This window comes from Leptodactylus fuscus, unplaced genomic scaffold, assembly GCF_031893055.1.
Source record: "Leptodactylus fuscus isolate aLepFus1 unplaced genomic scaffold, aLepFus1.hap2 HAP2_SCAFFOLD_194, whole genome shotgun sequence".
Lineage (NCBI taxonomy): Eukaryota > Metazoa > Chordata > Amphibia > Anura > Leptodactylidae > Leptodactylus > Leptodactylus fuscus.
In genome coordinates, this window is record NW_027440217.1 from 39,803 (window position 1) to 63,201 (window position 23,399).

At 49.0% G+C, this 23,399-nt stretch overlaps 1 long non-coding RNA gene across 1 annotated transcript in view; it reads right to left on the reverse strand.

Annotated features, from left to right (window-relative positions):
• Positions 1-4,718: 4,718 nt before the first annotated feature.
• The window catches only part of LOC142187324 (uncharacterized), a 51,724-nt gene continuing 33,043 nt past the window's right edge, over positions 4,719-23,399 (reverse strand). Inside the window, exons 2-3 of the long non-coding RNA XR_012712551.1 lie at positions 18,802-18,922; positions 4,719-4,842 (exon numbers count right to left, since the gene is read on the reverse strand). This is a non-coding gene — a long non-coding RNA (uncharacterized LOC142187324). The remainder of the gene's footprint in view (positions 4,843-18,801; positions 18,923-23,399) is intronic.

Genomic DNA, 23,399 nt, shown 5'->3' on the forward strand with positions numbered 1-23,399 from the left:
CAGCAGAATAGTGAGCGCAGCTCTGGAGTATAATACAGGATAAGTAATGTAATGTATGTACACAGTGACTGTACCAGCAGAATAGTGAGCGCAGCTCTGGAGTATAATACAGGATAAGTAATGTAATGTATGCACACAGTGACTGCACCAGCAGAATAGTGAGCGCAGCTCTGGAGTATAATACAGGATAAGTAATGTAATGTATGTACACAGTGACTGCACCAGCAGAATAGTGAGCGCAGCTCTGGAGTATAATACAGGATAAGTAATGTATGTACACAGTGACTGCACCAGCAGAATAGTGAGCGCAGCTCTGGAGTATAATACAGGATAAGTAATGTAATGTATGTACACAGTGACCAGCAGAATAGTGAGCGCAGCTCTGGAGTATAATACAGGAGAAGTAATGTAATGTATGTACACAGTGACTGTACCAGCAGAATAGTGAGCGCAGCTCTGGAGTATAATACAGGATAAGTAATGTAATGTATGTACACAGTGACTGCACCAGCAGAATAGTGAGCGCAGCTCTGGAGTATAATACAGGATAAGTAATGTATGTACACAGTGACTGCACCAGCAGAATAGTGAGCGCAGCTCTGGAGTATAATACAGGATAAGTAATGTAATGTATGTACACAGTGACCAGCAGAATAGTGAGCGCAGCTCTGGAGTATAATACAGGATAAGTAATGTAATGTATGTACACAGTAACTGTACCAGCAGAATAGTGAGCGCAGCTCTGGAGTATAATACAGGATAAGTAATGTAATGTATGTACACAGTGACTGTACCAGCAGAATAGTGAGCGCAGCTCTGGAGTATAATACAGGATAAGTAATGTAATGTATGTACACAGTGACTGTACCAGCAGAATAGTGAGCGGTGCTCTGGAGTATAATACAGGATAAGTAATGTAATGTATGTACACAGTGACTGCACCAGCAGAATAGTGAGCACAGCTCTGGAGTATAATACAGGATAAGTAATGTAATGTATGTACACAGTGACTGCACCAGCAGAATAGTGAGCGCAGCTCTGGAGTATAATACAGGATAAGTAATGTAATGTATGTACACAGTGACTGTACCAGCAGAATAGTGAGCGCAGCTCTGGAGTATAATACAGGATAAGTAATGTAATGTATGTACACAGTGACTGTACCAGCAGAATAGTGAGCGCAGCTCTGCAGTATAATACAGGATAAGTAATGTATGTATGTACACAGTGACTGCACCAGCAGAATAGTGAGCGCAGCTCTGGGGTATAATACAGGATAAGTAATGTAATGTATGTACACAGTGACTGCACCAGCAGAATAGTGAGCGCAGCTCTGGAGTATAATACAGGATAAGTAATGTAATGTATGCACACAGTGACTGCACCAGCAGAATAGTGAGCGCAGCTCTGGAGTATAATACAGGATAAGTAATGTAATGTATGTACACAGTGACTGTACCGGCAGAATAGTGAGCGCAGCTCTGGAGTATAATACAGGATAAGTAATGTAATGTATGTACACAGTGACTGCACCAGCAGAATAGTGAGCGCAGCTCTGGAGTATAATACAGGATAAGTAATGTAATGCATGTACACAGTGACTGCACCAGCAGAATAGTGAGCGCAGCTCTGGGGTATAATACAGGATAAGTAATGTAATGTATGTACACAGTGACTGTACCAGCAGAATAGTGAGCGCAGCTCTGGAGTATAATACAGGATAAGTAATGTATGTACACAGTGACTGTACCAGCAGAATAGTGAGCGCAGCTCTGGAGTATAATACAGGATAAGTAATGTAATGTATGCACACAGTGACTGCACCAGCAGAATAGTGAGCGCAGCTCTGGAGTATAATACAGGATAAGTAATGTAATGTATGTACACAGTGACTGTACCGGCAGAATAGTGAGCGCAGCTCTGGAGTATAATACAGGATAAGTAATGTAATGTATGTACACAGTGACTGCACCAGCAGAATAGTGAGCGCAGCTCTGGGGTATAATACAGGATAAGTAATGTATGTACACAGTGACTGTACCAGCAGAATAGTGAGCGCAGCTCTGGAGTATAATACAGGATAAGTAATGTAATGTATGTACACAGTGACTGCACCAGCAGAATAGTGAGCGCAGCTCTGGAGTATAATACAGGATAAGTAATGTAATGTATGTACACAGTGACTGTACCAGCAGAATAGTGAGCGCAGCTCTGGAGTATAATACAGGATAAGTAATGTAATGTATGTACACAGTGACTGCACCAGCAGAATAGTGAGCGCAGCTCTTGGAGTATAATACAGGATAAGTAATGTAATGTATGTACACAGTGACTGTACCGGCAGAATAGTGAGCGCAGCTCTGGAGTATAATACAGGATAAGTAATGTAATGTATGTACACAGTGACTGCACCAGCAGAATAGTGAGCGCAGCTCTGGGGTATAATACAGGATAAGTAATGTAATGTATGTACACAGAGACTGCACCAGCAGAATAGTGAGCGCAGCTCTGGGGTATAATACAGGATAAGTAATGTAATGCATGTACACAGTGACTGCACCAGCAGAATAGTGAGCGCAGCTCTGGGGTATAATACAGGATAAGTAATGTAATGTATGTACACAGTGACTGTACCAGCAGAATAGTGAGCGCAGCTCTGGGGTATAATACAGGATAAGTAATGTAATGTATGTACACAGTGACTGTACCAGCAGAATAGTGAGCGCAGCTCTGGAGTATAATACAGGATAAGTAATGTATGTACACAGTGACTGTACCAGCAGAATAGTGAGCGCAGCTCTGGAGTATAATACAGGATAAGTAATGTAATGTATGTACACAGTGACTGTACCAGCAGAATAGTGAGCGCAGCTCTGGGGTATAATACAGGATAAGTAATGTAATGTATGTACACAGTGACTGTACCAGCAGAATAGTGAGCGCAGCTCTGGAGTATAATACAGGATAAGTAATGTAATGTATGTACACAGTGACTGCACCAGCAGAATAATGAGCGCAGCTCTGGAGTATAATACAGGGTAAGTAATGTAATGTATGTGCACAGTGACTGTACCAGCAGAATAGTGAGCGCAGCTCTGGGGTATAATACAGGATAAGTAATGTAATGTATGTACACAGTGACTGTACCAGCAGAATAGTGAGCGCAGCTCTGGGGTATAATACAGGATAAGTAATGTAATGTATGTACACAGTGACTGTACCAGCAGAATAGTGAGCGCAGCTCTGGAGTATAATACAGGATAAGTAATGTATGTACACAGTGACTGTACCAGCAGAATAGTGAGCGCAGCTCTGGAGTATAATACAGGATAAGTAATGTAATGTATGTACACAGTGACTGTACCAGCAGAATAGTGAGCGCAGCTCTGGGGTATAATACAGGATAAGTAATGTAATGTATGTACACAGTGACTGTACCAGCAGAATAGTGAGCGCAGCTCTGGGGTATAATACAGGATAAGTAATGTAATGTATGTACACAGTGACTGTACCAGCAGAATAGTGAGCGCAGCTCTGGAGTATAATACAGGATAAGTAATGTAATGTATGTACACAGTGACTGTACCAGCAGAATAGTGAGCGCAGCTCTGGAGTATAATACAGGATGTAACTCAGGATCAGTACAGGATTCGTATAAATATATATATATCTGCATTGCCTTCTTTGACATTCCAGGAAATATTCATCCTAATCAGATTCTATATAGTGTCCCTTTTATCTGGACAGGTAACATATAGGTCAGAGCTTATAGATGTTGTTACACACTATATCCATGGTGGAAAACCTATGACATGCGTGCCAGAAGTGGCACTTAAAGCTCTCTCTGTGGGTACCCATCTGTGAAACAGATTGTACTGTGTGTGGGCCACTGTGGAGCAGATTGTACTGTGTGGGGGCCACTGTGGAGCACATTATACTGTGTGGGGGCCACCATGGAGCACATTATACTGTGTGGGGGCCACCGTGGAGCAGATTGTACTGTGTGGGGGTCACTGTGGAGCAGATTGTACTGTGTGGGGGCCACTGTGGAGCAGATTGTACTGTGTGGGGGCCACCGTGGAGCAGATTGTACGGTGTGCTGTAATAACATTGCGATGTAAGTAGTGAGTATTAATTGTTCACTACTACCACACGCCGAGACCTTCACCCTCTGTACAAAGTTGTTTGAATCATTGAAAGCTGGGCCCCATTCACACTAGCTTATTTTGGGGGTCTGTAATTGCGGATGCGCACAGTATGAGGTGTGAATTGGCGTGTTGGCACTTTGCAATGTGTTGGCGTTTGGGCGCTCAGTCTCTGCCCTATGTATTATACAGATGTGGGCGATTCCATCCATTACAGTTTGTGTATTTCGGAGGTGAGGTGGTTCCTCTCCATCTCTATACAGTGAGGTATAATGAGGGGGGGGGGTCTCTGTGAGGACAGGTGATGCTGCAGTGGGGGGAGCCTGACACGTGCACATGATGGAATGCTGCGTCAGCGCCCCCCTGAGGCAGAGTTTCCAGGTCATGGGCCTATTATACACATTCGGATGACTGGCTGTAAGTGGACCCATCTGTGGTTCTCTGTTAACCCCGTAGGCTACTGATCCCGTAACACAAGGCCGTACGCTGCGCGTTCTGACTAAGAGCAGGCGGCATATTAACCCTCTCCCTGCAGCGGAGAATGGTGCGGGTCCGATAGGCCATAGCCCACTGATCTCCCTACCTGGGCCCATTACCTGACTGCCGGTGATGTCATGTACTGCAGTGCATGATGATGTCATGTTCTGGAATAGATGATATGACGATGTCACAATGCAATACTTCATGATATGACACCCTGCAATAGATGAGGAATTCACACAACTATACATGATGATGTCACACAGTACTGTATAGTACATGATGATGTCACACAGTATAGTACATGATGATGTCACTCCCTGCAGTACATGATGATGTCACACACTATAGTACATGATGATGTCACACAGTATAGTACATGATGATGTCACTCCCTGCAGTACATGATGATGTCACTCCCTGCAGTACATGATGATGTCACACAGTATTTTACATGATGATGTCACACACTATAGTACATGATGATGTCACTCCCTGCAGTACATGATGATGTCACTCCCTGCAGTACATGATGATGTCACACAGTATTTTACATGATGATGTCACACACTATAGTACATGATGATGTCACTCCCTGCAGTACATGATGATGTCACACACTATAGTACATGATGATGTCACTCCCTGCAGTACATGATGATGTCACACAGTATAGTACATGATGATGTCACTCCCTGCAGTACATGATGATGTCACTCCCTGCAGTACATGATGATGTCACTCCCTGCAGTACATGATGATGTCACTCCCTGCAGTACATGATGATGTCACTCCCTGCAGTACATGATGATGTCACTCCCTGCAGTACATGATGATGTCTCACACGGTCAGTCAGTATTATTACTTTTAGTAACCTCCATTGAGTTGCGGTCGCCTCTGCCCCCATCACACAGTGGGTGCCCTCATTGCAGCACTATCACCCCCATCATCTGTCCGCCATTCTGTAATCTCACATTGAGACTTCTGTATTCTGTTGCCCTCAGTCAGACATGACTTTGTGTTTCCCCTTCATAGAGTGACCTTGATGTGATGGAGGCGACGGACCGCACCATATGCTGCTATAGCGGCGTCCATCTGCTGCAGCGACCCGCCCAGCGTCCATCACCGACATCAGTCCCAGTCATGGCTCCTACACTTTCTATAGGCTCCTCAGCACCGTCTCCTTGGGGTCACTGTTCTTGGCTGCGATCTCAGTATGTGATATAGAGTCAGTGATAAAGGCCTGGTACACAGTCATCTTAAAGGGGTGGCCCAGGGCGTGTCACTGACCTGTTCTGCTGGACTCTTGTTGATGGACCCCACCTGGGCCCAACCCCCAGGTCATGTGATCAAAAGCACTGCTCCACCCCCTACCCACCTGTGCTATAGGGGTTGGCTTGGTCAACCAGAACCCCCGGGGCCATCATCTGAAGTCCACTGTATACTCCCCAGACAAGCCCTATATATATACACACTGTATATAGATATAGCCCTAGATATATAAATCAGACCCCAGGAGAAGAAAACTCTGCGATCACAGCGGACTCTGCAGTATATACATGGTTATATTCAGGGGGTAGATATAGTATATAGATGGTTATATACGGGGGTAGATATAATCAACCGACCCGAAATCAAGACACTGCTCACAAACTTCCATACAAACAACTATCAGCCAGACCAACAGGGAGTCACCAGAGCTGTGAAGGATCTCAAGTACATCCTACAGACCACAGCAGAACTAGCAGGCCTGAAACCAACCAAACCCATAAGACAAACCAACAAACAGTCCCACAAATGGTTCGACAGCGACTGCAGAGCACTACGCCATACCCTAAGAACAGCCTCCAACCAAAAACACAGGGACCCCAACAACAAGGAGGTGAGGGAAGCCTACAGCAATCTATGCAAGCAATACAAGGGCACCCTCAGAGAGAAGAAACAGAGATACCTCTCCCACAAAATCCAGCAACTAGAGGACTCCCTCCAGGACAGCTCATTCTGGGAGACCTGGCACCACATGGGCACAAAGCCCAAGAAAAACTCTCTCCACATCCAAAATGGCAATATCTGGCTCAACTACTTCAGAGGTCTCTACAAAAACATCCCAGAAGAAGAACTAACTCCAGAACAGCAACAGATAATCACCAAACTGAGGGACATGGAGAAAGTCATCAAAGACTTCCAGAACCCTCTGGACTCGCCAATCACCATAAAAGATATACAGGAAAGAATTGTCCTGCTGAAAGGCAAAAAGGCCAGTGGCTCTGACGGCATCCTACCAGAGATGATCAAATACAGCTCTCCAGCAATACACGCGGCACTGGCAAAGCTATTCACCCTCGTGCTCAATGCTGGACACTTCCCCGAAGACTGGAACAAAGGGCTCATAACCCCCATCTACAAGAATGGGGACCAATATGACCCCAACAACTACAGAGGGATCTGCGTCAGCAGCACATAGCTGGGGAAACTGTTCAACAGCATCATCAATAACAGAATCCTCACCTTCCTCACACAACACGGGGTCCTCAGCAAGAGCCAAGCAGGGTTCATGCCAAACCACCGCACCACAGACCATATCTACACCCTGCACAGCCTCATCAAGACGCACGTCCACAACACCAGAAGAGGCAAGATATTCACCTGCTTCGTGGACTTTAAGAAGGCGTTTGATTCAGTATGGCACCCAGGCCTACTTCTAAAACTCCTAGAGAGTGGAATAGGAGGAAGAACGTACGACGTCATCAAGAGCTCCTACACCGGAAACCAGTGCAGTGTGAAGGTGAATGGGAAAAGGACCGCATACTTCCAACAGGCCCGAGGGGTCAGACAAGGCTGTAGCCTGAACCCAACGCTCTTCAACATCTATATCAATGAACTGGCTACAGCCCTGGAGGCCTCACCAACCCCAGGCCTCACCCTGAACAATCGAGAGGTGAAGTTCCTGCTATACGCCGATGACCTCCTACTCCTGGCCCCCACCGAGAAAGACCTCCAAGAAAGCCTGTCAGTGCTGGAAAAATTCAGCACCACATGGGCCCTACCCATCAACCAGAAGAAGACCAAAGTCATGGTATTCCAGAAGAAGGGCCACAATAAAGCCTCCACCACCTCACAATTCACACTGAACGGCTCCACACTGGAGAAAACCAACAGCTACACCGACCTGGGGCTGGAGCTCAGCCAATCAGGAAGCTTCAAAGCAGCAATAGAAACCCTGAAAGCAAAAGCCTGCAGAACCTTCTACGCCATCAGAAGACAACTGTACCACCTCAAACCACCGGTGAGGGTCTGGCTGAAGATATTTGACGCAGTCATCTCCCCGATCCTTCTCTATGGCAGCGAGGTTTGGGGCCCAGCCACCTACCCAGACCAGTCACAGTGGGATTCCAGCCCAACAGAGAACTTCCACCTGGAGTTCTGCAAGTACCTGCTCCATGTCCATCGCAACACCACCAACATGGCCTGCAGGGCAGAGCTAGGCAGACTCCCCCTATGGCTCACCATACAGAAGAGGGCGCTAGCTTTCCAGGCACACATCCAGGGGAGCGACTCCTACCACCACCAAGCATGGCTAAGCCACCTGAGCAAACCAGACACTCACCAACCAAACAGCAGCCAACCACCAAACCAAAAACACCAACAGATGATAACCAAGGCCGAAATAAAGGCGACCACAGAGGCAAACAGAGAGCGGTACATTGAAGAATGGAGAAACGAAATAAATAACTCCAAGAAACTCACCAATGTGTACCAATCCCTACAAAGGGACTACACCATGGCCACCTACCTGGAGAGAATACGCCACCCCAAGCACAGACAGACCCTGAGCCGATACAGACTGAGCGCCCACAACCTAGAGATAGAGACGGGGCGATACAGACAGACGTACAAGCCACGGGAGAAGAGACTGTGCCAGCACTGTGACCAGGGGGCCCTAGAAGACCAGACCCACTTCCTGCTACACTGCACCAAATACTCAGCTGTGAGGGCCGTCTACTACCAAAGACTCTCTGCCCACATCCCAGACTGGGAGAAGAGGAAACTCTACATCCTACTGGGAGAAGAAGAGGCCACTGTGGAGATCGCTGCCCAATACGTGTCCAGCTGTCACCAAACCAGAGGAAGATGAGACTCCATGGACTGTTATATTTATCCCAATACACCCGCCCCACCCCCACCTCCCCATATAGCAGCCACCAACGAAGAGGAAGATGAGACTCCACGGACTGTTATATTTATCCCAATACACCCGCCCCACCCCACCCCACCTCCCCATATAGCGGTCACCAACGAAGAGGAAGACGAGACTCCACGGACTGTTATATTTATCCCAATACACCCGCCCCACCCCCACCCTACCCCCACCTCCCCATATAGTGGTCACCAACGAAGAGGAAGATGAGACTCCGCGGACTGTTATATTTATCCCAATACACCCGCCCCGCCCCATATAGGGTATATAGATGGGTATATACAGGGGGTATAGTATATAGATGGGTATTTACAGGGGGTATAGTATATAGATGGGTATTTACAGGGGGTATAGTATATAGATGGGTATATACAGGGGGTATAGTATATAGATGGTTATATACAGGGGTAGATATAGTATATAGATGGTTATATACGGGAGTAGATATAGTATATAGATGGTTATATTCAGGGGGTAGATATAGTATATAGATGGGTATATATGGGAGTATAGTATATAGATGGGTATATACAGGGGGTATAGCATATAGCTGGTTATATACAGGGGGTAGATATATTATATAGATGGGTATATATGGGAGTATAGTATATAGATGGGTATATACAGGGGGTATAGTATATAGATGGGTATATCTGGGAGTATAGTATATAGATGGGTATATACAGGGGGTATAGTATATAGATGGGTATATATGGGAGTATAGTATATAGATGGGTATATACAGGGGGTATAGTATATAGCTGGTTATATACAGGGGGTAGATATAGTATATAGCTGGGTATATACAGGGGGTAGATATAGTATATAGCTGGGTATATACAGGGGGTAGATATAGTATATAGATGGGTATATATGGGAGTATATAGATGGGTATATATGGGAGTATATAGATGATTTTGCAGTTCCCTGGACATCAGTAAATAGGATTATCTGGAGTCGGCTCCCCCCCCCCTTCCCGCCTGATGTTTGGGTACACGGAGTCTGCAGGGGACGCTGGGGTCGCTGGGAACACATGACCCCAGATGAAAGAGGCAGCTATATACCTGCTGAGCCCAGACAGACAGACAAACATCCCCTCCCCCATCCCCCGCTGACAATCTCATAGCTGCCAGTACTAGCGCTCTCCAAGGGACTGCTACCCAGCTTTCCCAGAGCTCTGAGCAACCCCTTTATAGCCGTACAGCTTCTCACCCAGCTTTCCCAGAGCTCTGAGCAACCCCTTTATAGCCGTACAGCTTCTCACCCAGCTTTCCCAGAGCCCTGAACAACCCCTTTATAGCCGTACAGCTTCTCACCCAGCTTTCCCAGAGCCCTGAACAACCCCTTTATAGCCGTACAGCTTCTCACCCAGCTTTCCCAGAGCTCTGAGCAACCCCTTTATAGCCGTACAGCTTCTCACCCAGCTTTCCCAGAGCCCTGAACAATCCCTTTATAGCCGTACAGCTTCTCACCCAGCTTTCCCAGAGCCCTGAACAACCCCTTTATAGCCGTACAGCTTCTCACCCAGCTTTCCCAGAGCCCTGAACAACCCCTTTATAGCCGTACAGCTTCTCACCCAGCTTTCCCAGAGCCCTGAACAACCCCTTTATAGCCGTACAGCTTCTCACCCAGCTTTCCCAGAGCCCTGAACAATCCCTTTATAGCCGTACAGCTTCTCACCCAGCTTTCCCAGAGCCCTGAACAACCCCTTTATAGCCGTACAGCTTCTCACCCAGCTTTCCCAGAGCCCTGAACAACCCCTTTATAGCCGTACAGCTTCTCACCCAGCTTTCCCAGAGCCCTGAACAACCCCTTTATAGCCGTACAGCTTCTCACCCAGCTTTCCCAGAGCCCTGAACAACCCCTTTATAGCCGTACAGCTTCTCACCCAGCTTTCCCAGAGCCCTGAACAATCCCTTTATAGCCGTACAGCTTCTCACCCAGCTTTCCCAGAGCCCTGAACAACCCCTTTATAGCCGTACAGCTTCTCACCCAGCTTTCCCAGAGCCCTGAACAACCCCTTTATAGCCGTACAGCTTCTCACCCAGCTTTCCCAGAGCCCTGAACAATCCCTTTATAGCCGTACAGCTTCTCACCCAGCTTTCCCAGAGCCCTGAACAACCCCTTTATAGCCGTACAGCTTCTCACCCAGCTTTCCCAGAGCCCTGAACAACCCCTTTATAGCCGTACAGCTTCTCACCCAGCTTTCCCACATCTGATATTTAAAGGGGTTTTCTGGAAGTTTCCACTCTCCCCCTCCATCTCTAGTTGGCGCTGACCCTGGTGGCGTCGGGGCAAAAGGTCACGAGAAGGGTCAATGCTCAGCTGTGCTGAGGTATTTGAGCGTCAGACAATGAATGACCCCTGACCCCCAATATCTGTGCTGCTGAGAGTCGGAGGCCACGGCCCCCCAAGCAGCGTGCAGGTCACCTGTACCCCAGGAATACTGGGGGGCACTAACGCCCAGAAGGACTCCTCACACCAGGCACCCAGCTTTCCTCTAGCCTCTCCGTCCTGTCCTGGATTCCTCACTCAGCTTTCTGTCCACCCTGAGCAGCAAAGACTTTTGAGCACCATATGAGATATCATTCAGGGCGACACCCCCGCCATGGCGGCCATTAGTGACTGTCACCCAGTCCTTGTGTCCTCTGCACGGACGGTGTCTGACAACTACCTGGGTTTCTTACCAGTGCCAATAGTAGTCGTCATCCAGCTTTCCAGGCCTCTCTTTTCATGTCAGTGTTCACTGCACATCTAGCATTCTGTTCATATCTTGTCCCTGATAATAATCTGTGGCTATCAGCGGATTCCTCAGGGATCTGTCCTGCACTGATATTACCGCTCTATGGTTCTGCTGATGCACCGCCACTCACAGCCCCACCTGCAGGCTGGCCCTCACTTTTTGCCTGCGTATTTGGGGTTAATGAGGTGACCCAAGTCTAAGATTTGGCCTAGTCCTGCCCAGTGCCCAGAAGGTAATAACAAGGGGTTAATAGCCCCGCTCTCAGGAGAGGTCTGGACACGGAGATAGAGGCGTCTATGAATGACTGGTGTCAGCGCCGCCTGGTGTGTGCGCCCAGGGTGGGGTCACTGCTGTGAAGGATAAGGAGAGACCCCTCCCTGCACCGCCAGACCCCACTCACTACCAGAAACATCCTCCGCTAAGACTTAGTCACACAAAGCAGATTTCTGTGACTATCAGCTCCATCCATCTGAAAACTATACCGCCACTCTATATCACTACACCGCTACACTATATCACTACACCGCTACACTATATCACTATACCGCCACTCTATATCACTACACCGCTACACTATATCACTATACCGCTACACTATATCACTACACCGCTACACTATATCACTACACCGCTACACTATATCACTACACCGCTACACTATATCACTATACCGCCACTCTATATCACTACACCGCTACACTATATCACTACACCGCTACACTATATCACTATACCGCCACTCTATATCACTATACCGCTACACTATATCACTACACCGCTACACTATATCACTATACCGCTACACTATATCACTATACCGCTACACTATATCACTACACCGCTACACTATATCACTATACCGCTACACTATATCACTACACCGCTACACTATATCACTACACCGCTACACTATATCACTACACCGCTACACTATATCACTATACCGCCACTCTATATCACTATACTGCTACACTATATCACTACACCACTACACTATATCACTATACCGCCACTCTATATCACTATACTGCTACACTATATCACTACACCGCTACACTATATCACTATACCGCCACTCTATATCACTACACCGCTACACTATATCACTACACCGCTACACTATATCACTACACCGCTACACTATATCACTACACCGCTACACTATATCACTACACCGCTACACTATATCACTACACCGCTACACTATATCACTATACTGCTACACTATATCACTACACCGCTACACTATATCACTACACCGCTACTCTATATCACTACACCGCTACACTATATCACTACACCGCTACACTATATCACTACACCGCTACACTATATCACTACACCGCTACACTATATCACTATACCGCTACACTATATCACTACACCGCTACACTATATCACTATACCGCTACACTATATCACTATACCGCTACACTATATCACTATACCGCTACACTATATCACTACACCGCTACACTATATCACTATACCGCCACTCTATATCACTACACCGCTACACTATATCACTACACCGCTACACTATATCACTATACCGCCACTCTATATCACTATACCGCTACACTATATCACTACACCGCTACACTATATCACTATACCGCTACACTATATCACTATACCGCTACACTATATCACTACACCGCTACACTATATCACTATACCGCTACACTATATCACTACACCGCTACACTATATCACTACACCGCTACACTATATCACTACACCGCTACACTATATCACTATACCGCCACTCTATATCACTATACCGCTACACTATATCACTACACCGCTACACTATATCACTATACCGCCACTCTATATCACTATACTGCTACACTATATCACTACACCGCTACACTATATCACTATACCGCCACTCTATATCACTATACCGCTACACTATATCACTACACCGCTACACTATATCACTACACCGCTACACTATATCACTATACCGCTACACTATATCACTACACCGCTACACTATATCACTATACCGCCACTCTATATCACTATACTGCTACACTATATCACTACACCGCTACACTATATCACTATACCGCTACACTATATCACTATACCGCTACACTATATCACTATACCGCTACACTATATCACTATACCGCTACACTATATCACTACACCGCTACACTATATCACTACACCGCTACACTATATCACTATACCGCTACACTATATCACTATACCGCCACTCTATATCACTACACCGCTACACTATATCACTATACCGCTACAGTATATCACTATACCGCCACTCTATATCACTATACCGCTACACTATATCACTATACCGCCACTCTATATCACTACACCGCTACACTATATCACTATACCGCTACAGTATATCACTATACCGCTACACTATATCACTACACCGCTACACTATATCACTACACCGCTACACTATATCACTACACCGCTACACTATATCACTATACCGCTACACTATATCACTATACCGCTACACTATATCACTACACCGCTACACTATATCACTATACCGCCACTCTATATCACTACACCGCTACACTATATCACTATACCGCCACTCTATATATCACTACACCGCTACACTATATCACTATACCGCCACTCTATATCACTATACCGCTACACTATATCACTACACCGCTACACTATATCACTATACCGCTACACTATATCACTATACCGCTACACTATATCACTACACCGCTACACTATATCACTATACCGCCACTCTATATCACTACACCGCTACACTATATCCCTATACCGCCACTCTATATCACTATACCGCTACACTATATCACTACACCGCTAAACTATATCACTATACCGCCACTCTATATCACTACACCGCTACACTATATCCCTATACCGCCACTCTATATCACTATACCGCTACACTATATCACTACACCGCTAAACTATATCACTATACCGCCACTCTATATCACTATACCGCTACACTATATCACTACACCGCTACACTATATCACTATACCGCTACACTATATCACTACACCGCTACACTATATCACTATACCGCTACACTATATCACTATACCGCCACTCTATATCACTATACCGCCACTCTATATCACTATACTGCTACACTATATCACTACACCGCTACACTATATCACTATACCGCTACACTATATCACTACACCGCTACACTATATTACTATACCGCTACACTATATCACTATACCGCCACTCTATATCACTATACTGCTACACTATATCACTACACCGCTACACTATATCACTATACCGCTACACTATATCACTATACCGCTACACTATATCACTACACCGCTACACTATATCACTACACCGCTACACTATATCACTACACCGCTACACTATATCACTACACCGCTACACTATATCACTACACCGCTACACTATATCACTACACCGCTACACTATATCACTATACCGCTACACTATATCACTATACCGCTACACTATATCGCCACTCTATATCACTACACCGCTACACTATAACACTATACTGCTACACTATATCACTATACCGCTACACTATATCACTACACCGCTACACTATATCACTACACCGCTACTCTATATCACTACACCGCTACACTATATCACTACACCGCTACACTATAACACTATACTGCTACACTATATCACTATACCGCTACACTATATCACTATACCGCCACTCTATATCACTATACTGCTACACTATATCACTACACCGCTACACTATATCACTATACCGCTACACTATATCACTACACCGCTACACTATATCACTATACCGCTACACTATATCACTATACCGCTACACTATATCACTACACCGCTACACTATATCACTATACCGCTACACTATATCACTACACCGCTACACTATATCACTACACCGCTACTCTATATCACTACACCGCTACACTATATCACTATACCGCTACACTATATCACTATACCGCTACACTATATCACTACACCGCTACACTATATCACTATACCGCCACTCTATATCACTATACCGCCACTCTATATCACTATACCGCCACTCTATATCACTATACTGCCACTCTATATCACTATACCGCCACTCTATATCACTATACCGCTACACTATATCACTATACCGCTACACTATATCACTATACCGCTACACTATATCACTATACCGCTACACTATATCACTATACCGCCACTCTATATCACTATACTGCTACACTATATCGCTACACTATATCACTATACCGCTACACTATATCACTACACCGCTACACTATATTACTATACCGCTACACTATATCACTATACCGCCACTCTATATCACTATACTGCTACACTATATCACTACACCGCTACACTATATCACTACACCGCCACTCTATATCACTACACCGCTACACTATATCACTACACCGCCACTCTATATCACTACACCGCTACACTATATCACTATACCGCTACACTATATCACTACACCGCTACACTATATCACTACACCGCTACACTATATCACTACACCGCTACACTATATCACTATACCGCTACACTATATCACTACACCGCTACACTATATCACTATACCGCTACACTATATCACTACACCGCTACACTATATCACTACACCGCTACACTATATCACTACACCGCTACACTATATCACTACACCGCTACACTATATCACTACACCGCTACACTATATCACTACACCGCTACACTATATCACTATACCGCTACACTATATCACTATACCGCTACACTATATCGCCACTCTATATCACTACACCGCTACACTATAACACTATACTGCTACACTATATCACTATACCGCTACACTATATCACTACACCGCTACACTATATCACTACACCGCTACTCTATATCACTACACCGCTACACTATATCACTACACCGCTACACTATAACACTATACTGCTACACTATATCACTATACCGCTACACTATATCACTATACCGCCACTCTATATCACTATACTGCTACACTATATCACTACACCGCTACACTATATCACTATACCGCTACACTATATCACTACACCGCTACACTATATCACTATACCGCTACACTATATCACTATACCGCTACACTATATCACTACACCGCTACACTATATCACTATACCGCTACACTATATCACTACACCGCTACACTATATCACTACACCGCTACTCTATATCACTACACCGCTACACTATATCACTATACCGCTACACTATATCACTACACCGCTACACTATAACACTATACTGCTACACTATATCACTATACCGCTACACTATATCACTACACCGCTACACTATATCACTATACCGCCACTCTATATCACTACACCGCTACACTATATCACTATACCGCTACTCTATATCACTACACCGCTACACTATATCACTACACCGCTACACTATATCGCCACTCTATATCACTACACCGCTACACTATAACACTATACTGCTACACTATATCACTACACCGCTACACTATATCGCCACTCTATATCACTATACCGCTACACTATATCACTATACCGCTACACTATATCACTACACCGCTACACTATATCACTATACCGCTACACTATATCACTATACCGCCACTCTATATCACTACACCGCCACTCTATATCACTACACCGCTACACTATATCACTACACCGCTACACTATATCACTACACCGCTACACTATATCACTATACCGCTACACTATATCACTACACCGCTACACTATATCACTATACCGCCACTCTATATCACTATACCGCCACTCTATATCACTATACCGCCACTCTATATCACTATACTGCCACTCTATATCACTATACCGCCACTCTATATCACTATACCGCTACACTATATCACTATACCGCCACTCTATATCACTATACCGCCACTCTATATCACTATACCGCTACACTATATCACTATACCGCTACACTATATCACTATACCGCCACTCTATATCACTACACCGCCACTCTATATCACTACACCGCTACACTATATCACTACACCGCTACACTATATCACTATACCGCTACACTATATCACTACACCGCTACACTATATCACTATACCGCCACTCTATATCACTATACCGCCACTCTATATCACTATACCGCCACTCTATATCACTATACTGCCACTCTATATCACTATACCGCCACTCTATATCACTATACCGCTACACTATATCACTATACCGCCACTCTATATCACTATACCGCCACTCTATATCACTATACCGCTACACTATATCACTATACCGCTACACTATATCACTACACCGCTACACTATATCACTATACCGCTACACTATATCACTATACCGCTACACTATATCACTACACCGCTACACTATATCACTATACCGCCACTCTATATCACTATACCGCTACACTATATCACTACACCGCTACACTATATCACTATACCGCCACTCTATATCACTATACCGCCACTCTATATCACTATACCGCCACTCTATATCACTATACCGCCACTCTATATCACTATACCGCCACTCTATATCACTATACCGCTACACTATATCACTATACCGCCACTCTATATCACTATACCGCCACTCTATATCACTATACCGCCACTCTATATCACTATACCGCTACACTATATCACTATACCGCCACTCTATATCACTACACCGCTACACTATATCACTATACCGCCACTCTATATCACTACACTGCTACACTATATCACTATACCGCTACACTGTGACAGAATATACAGATCCGCCCACAAGCTCCCATTTCTGACCCCTGACCCTGTAGGTGATAGCCGGATATATATGACGCCTCCTCAGGTATCTCAGAGCCGGTTCTGCTGGCCGGGCGACCTGTGTCACACAAGCATGGGGGCTAGGCACGCCCCGCCATATACATCCTGTGACATCATCGCCAGGGAAAGTTTCAGTGTTTAAATTACAAAAATAATCAAAAAGTTTCTCTCTATTGTAGATGAGTATTGGAGGTCGGTGGAGAGCGTCAGTAAGCAGCATCGCCCTATGGCTGCAGGTGACTCTCCCCACCCCCTCCCAGTCACTGTGTCCAGTGTGAGGTGAGAACGTGTCGCCAGATGGTGGCGCCTCACACGTGTCCGACCTCACTGCAGTGACAATTTGTGTGTAATGCGCTGCGGTATAGGTCACCGCCATGTGTATAACGGGAACTCTTACCAGCATGCCGTCTCCACACTTTTCAGCCGCCATGGTGTGAGACGTGTTCCCGGTGCTGCTCCTCGCCGTTCGCGCGCTTGTGAAGGTCGCAGCGTCTGTGTCACTCCCGCAATTCTCTGAGCTGGAAAAAACAAACAAAGGATTTACTGCGAGGAAACAAAATCCCGGAACGTCCGGTAAATAAAGACTGTGTCACGCTCCTGTACACACCAGAGCAGGCGGGCGCTGCCATACCTCCAGGGGGCTCAGCGCCATCTGCACATACATGGTCTATACTGACCAGACCACATACACAGCTGAGAGTCTGTCACAATGTATCAGCGGGAGCCAAAGGGCCCCCAACAGCAAGCTTTGTTACAATGTATCAGTCTTGGTGTATAGCACCTCTTATAATAGATCCGAGACCTCCCTACGGTCACCCCTTCCCATATATAAGATCTCAGCCCCCTTATAGGTCACAGATCTCCTATTGAACCTTCCCCATAGTTCACAACCCGCCCTATAGATCCCACACCTCATAGATCACAGGCGGCCCCTCCTACAGATCACAGGCGGCCCCTCCTACAGATCACAGGCGGCCCCTCCTACAGATCACAGGTGGCCCCTCCTACACATCACAGGTGGCCCCTCCTACACATCACAGGCGTCTCCTCCTACAGATCACAGGCGGCCCCTCCTACAAGTCACAGGCGGCCCCTCCTACAAGTCACAGGCGGCCCCTCCTACAGATCACAGGCGGCCCCTCCTACAGATCACAGGTGGCCCCTCCTACAAGTCACAGGCGGCCCCTCCTACACGTCACAGGCGGCCCCTCCTACAGATCACAGGCGGCCCCTCCTACACATCACAGGCGGCCCCTCCTACAGATCACAGGCGGCCCCTCCTACAGATCACAGGCGGCTCCTCCTACAGATCACAGGCGGCCCCTCCTACAAGTCACAGGCGGCCCCTCCTACAGATCACAGGCGGCCCCTCCTACAAGTCACAGGCGGCCCCTCCTACAGATCACAGGCGGCCCCTCCTACAGATCACAGGCGGCCCCTCCTACAAGTCACAGGCGGCCCCTCCTACAGGTCACAGGCGGCCCCTCCTACAGATCACAGGCGGCCCCTCCTACACGTCACAGGCGGCCCCTCCTACACGTCACAGGCGGCCCCTCCTACACGTCACAGGCGGCCCCTCCTACACGTCACAGGCGGCCCCTCCTACAAGTCACAGGCGGCCCCTCCTACAAGTCACAGGCGGCCCCTCCTACAGATCACAGGCGGCCCCTCCTACAGGTCACAGGCGGCCCCTCCTACAAGTCACAGGCGGCCCCTCCTACAAGTCACAGGCGGCCCCTCCTACAGATCACAGGCGGCCCCTCCTACAGATCACAGGCGGCCCCTCCTATAAGTCACAGGCGGCCCCTCCTACAAGTCACAGGCGGCCCCTCCTACAGATCACAGGCGGCCACTCCTACAGATCACAGGCGGCCCCTCCTACAGATCACAGGCGGCCCCTCCTACAGATCACAGGCGACCCCTCCTACAAGTCACAGGCGGCCCCTCCTACAGATCACAGGCGGCCCCTCCTACACGTCACAGGCGGCCCCTCCTACACGTCACAGGCGGCCCCTCCTACAGATCACAGGCGGCCCCTCCTACAAGTCACAGGCGGCCCCTCCTACAAGTCACAGGCGGCCCCTCCTACAGATCACAGGCGGCCCCTCCTACAGATCACAGGCGGCCCCTCCTACAGATCACAGGTGGCCCCTCCTACAAGTCACAGGCGGCCCCTCCTACACGTCACAGGCGGCCCCTCCTACAGATCACAGGCGGCCCCTCCTACAGATCACAGGCGGCCCCTCCTACAAGTCACAGGCGGCCCCTCCTACAGATCACAGGCGGCCCCTCCTACAGATCACAGGGAGCCCCTCCTACAGATCACAGGCGGCCCCTCCTACAGATCACAGGCGGCCCCTCCTACAGATCACAGGCGGCCCCTCCTACAGATCACAGGCGGCCCCTCCTACAAGTCACAGGCGGCCCCTCCTACAGATCACAGGCGGCCCCTCCTACAGATCACAGGCGGCCCCTCCTACAGATCACAGGCGGCCCCTCCTACACGTCACAGGCGGCCCCTCCTACACGTCACAGGCGGCCCCTCCTACACGTCACAGGCGGCCCCTCCTACACGTCACAGGCGGCCCCTCCTACAGTTCACAGGCGGCCTCTCCTACAGATCACAGGCGGCCCCTCCTACAAGTCACAGACGGCCCCTCCTACAGATCACAGGCGGCCCCTCCTACAGATCACAGGCGGCCCCTCCTACAAGTCACAGGCGGCCCTTCCTACAGATCACAGGCGGCCCCTCCTACAGATCACAGGGAGCCCCTCCTACAGATCACAGGGGGCCCCTCCTACAGATCACAGGCGGCCCCTACTACAGATCACAGGCGGCCCCTCCTACAGATCACAGGCGGCCCCTCCTACAAGTCACAGGCGGCCCCTCCTACAGATCACAGACGGCCCCTCCTACAGATCACAGGCGGCCCCTCCTACAGATCACAGGCGGCCCCTCCTACAAGTCACAGGCGGCCCCTCCTACAGATCACAGGCGGCCACTCCTACAGATCACAGGCGGCCCCTCCTACAGATCACAGGCGGCCCCTCCTACAAGTCACAGGTGGCCCCTCCTACAGATCACAGGCGGCCCCTCCTACAGATCACAGGCGGCCACTCCTACAGATCACAGGCGGCCCCTCCTACAGATCACAGGCGGCCCCTCCTACAGATCACAGGCGACCCCTCCTACAAGTCACAGGCGGCCCCTCCTACAGATCACAGGCGGCCCCTCCTACACGTCACAGGCGGCCCCTCCTACACGTCACAGGCGGCCCCTCCTACAGATCACAGGCGGCCCCTCCTACAAGTCACAGGCGGCCCCTCCTACAAGTCACAGGCGGCCCCTCCTACAAGTCACAGGCGGCCCCTCCTACAGATCACAGGCGGCCCCTCCTACAGATCACAGGCGGCCCCTCCTACAGATCACAGGTGGCCCCTCCTACAAGTCACAGGCGGCCCCTCCTACACGTCACAGGCGGCCCCTCCTACAGATCACAGGCGGCCCCTCCTACAGATCACAGGCGGCCCCTCCTACAGATCACAGGCGGCCCCTCCTACAAGTCACAGGCGGCCCCTCCTACAGATCACAGGCGGCCCCTCCTACAGATCACAGGGAGCCCCTCCTACAGATCACAGGCGGCCCCTCCTACAGATCACAGGCGGCCCCTCCTACAGATCACAGGCGGCCCCTCCTACAAGTCACAGGCGGCCCCTCCTACAGATCACAGGCGGCCCCTCCTACAGATCACAGGCGGCCCCTCCTACAGATCACAGGCGGCCCCTCCTACACGTCACAGGCGGCCCCTCCTACACGTCACAGGCGGCCCCTCCTACACGTCACAGGCGGCCCCTCCTACACGTCACAGGCGGCCCCTCCTACAGTTCACAGGCGGCCTCTCCTACAGATCACAGGCGGCCCCTCCTACAAGTCACAGACACAGATCACAGGCGGCCCCTACTACAGATCGCAGGCGGCCCCTCCTACAGATCACAGGCGGCCCCTCCTACAAGTCACAGGCGGCCCCTCCTACAAGTCACAGGCGGCCCCTCCTACAAGTCACAGGCGGCCCCTCCTACAAGTCACAGGCGGCCCCTCCTACAAGTCACAGGCGGCCCCTCCTACAGATCACAGGCGGCCCCTCCTACAGATCACAGGCGGCCCCTCCTACAGATCACAGGCGGCCCCTCCTACAAGTCACAGGCGGCCCCTCCTACAAGTCACAGGCGGCCCCTACTACAGATCACAGGCGGCCCCTCCTACAGATCGCAGGCGGCCCCTCCTACAGATCTCAGGCGGCCCCTCCTACAGATCTCAGGCGGCCCCTCCTACAAGTCACAGGCGGCCCCTCCTACAAGTCACAGGCGGCCCCTCCTACAAGTCACAGGCGGCCCCTCCTACAAGTCACAGGCGGCCCCTCCTACAGATCACAGGCGGCCCCTCCTACAAGTCACAGGCGGCCCCTCCTACAGATCACAGGCGGCCCCTCCTACAGATCACAGGCGGCCCCTCCTACAGATCACAGGCGGCCCCTCCTACAGATCACAGGCGGCCCCTCCTACAGATCACAGGCGGCCCCTCCTACAGATCGCAGGCGGCCCCTCCTACAGATCGCAGGCGGCCCCTCCTACAGATCACAGGCGGCCCCTCCTACAGATCGCAGGCGGCCCCTCCTACAGATCACAGGCGACCCCTCCTACAAGTCACAGGCGGCCCCTCCTACAGATCACAGGCGGCCCCTCCTACAGATCACAGGCGGCCCCTCCTACAGATCACAGGCGGCCCCTCCTACAAGTCACAGGCGGCCCCTCCTACAGATCACAGGCGGCCCCTCCTACAAGTCACAGGCGGCCCCTCCTACAGATCACAGGCAGCCCCTCCTACAGATCACAGGCGGCCCCTCCTACAGATCACAGGCGGCCCCTCTAGGCGGCCCCTCCTACAGATCACAGGCGGCCCCTCCTACAGATCACAGGCGGCCCCTCCTACAGATC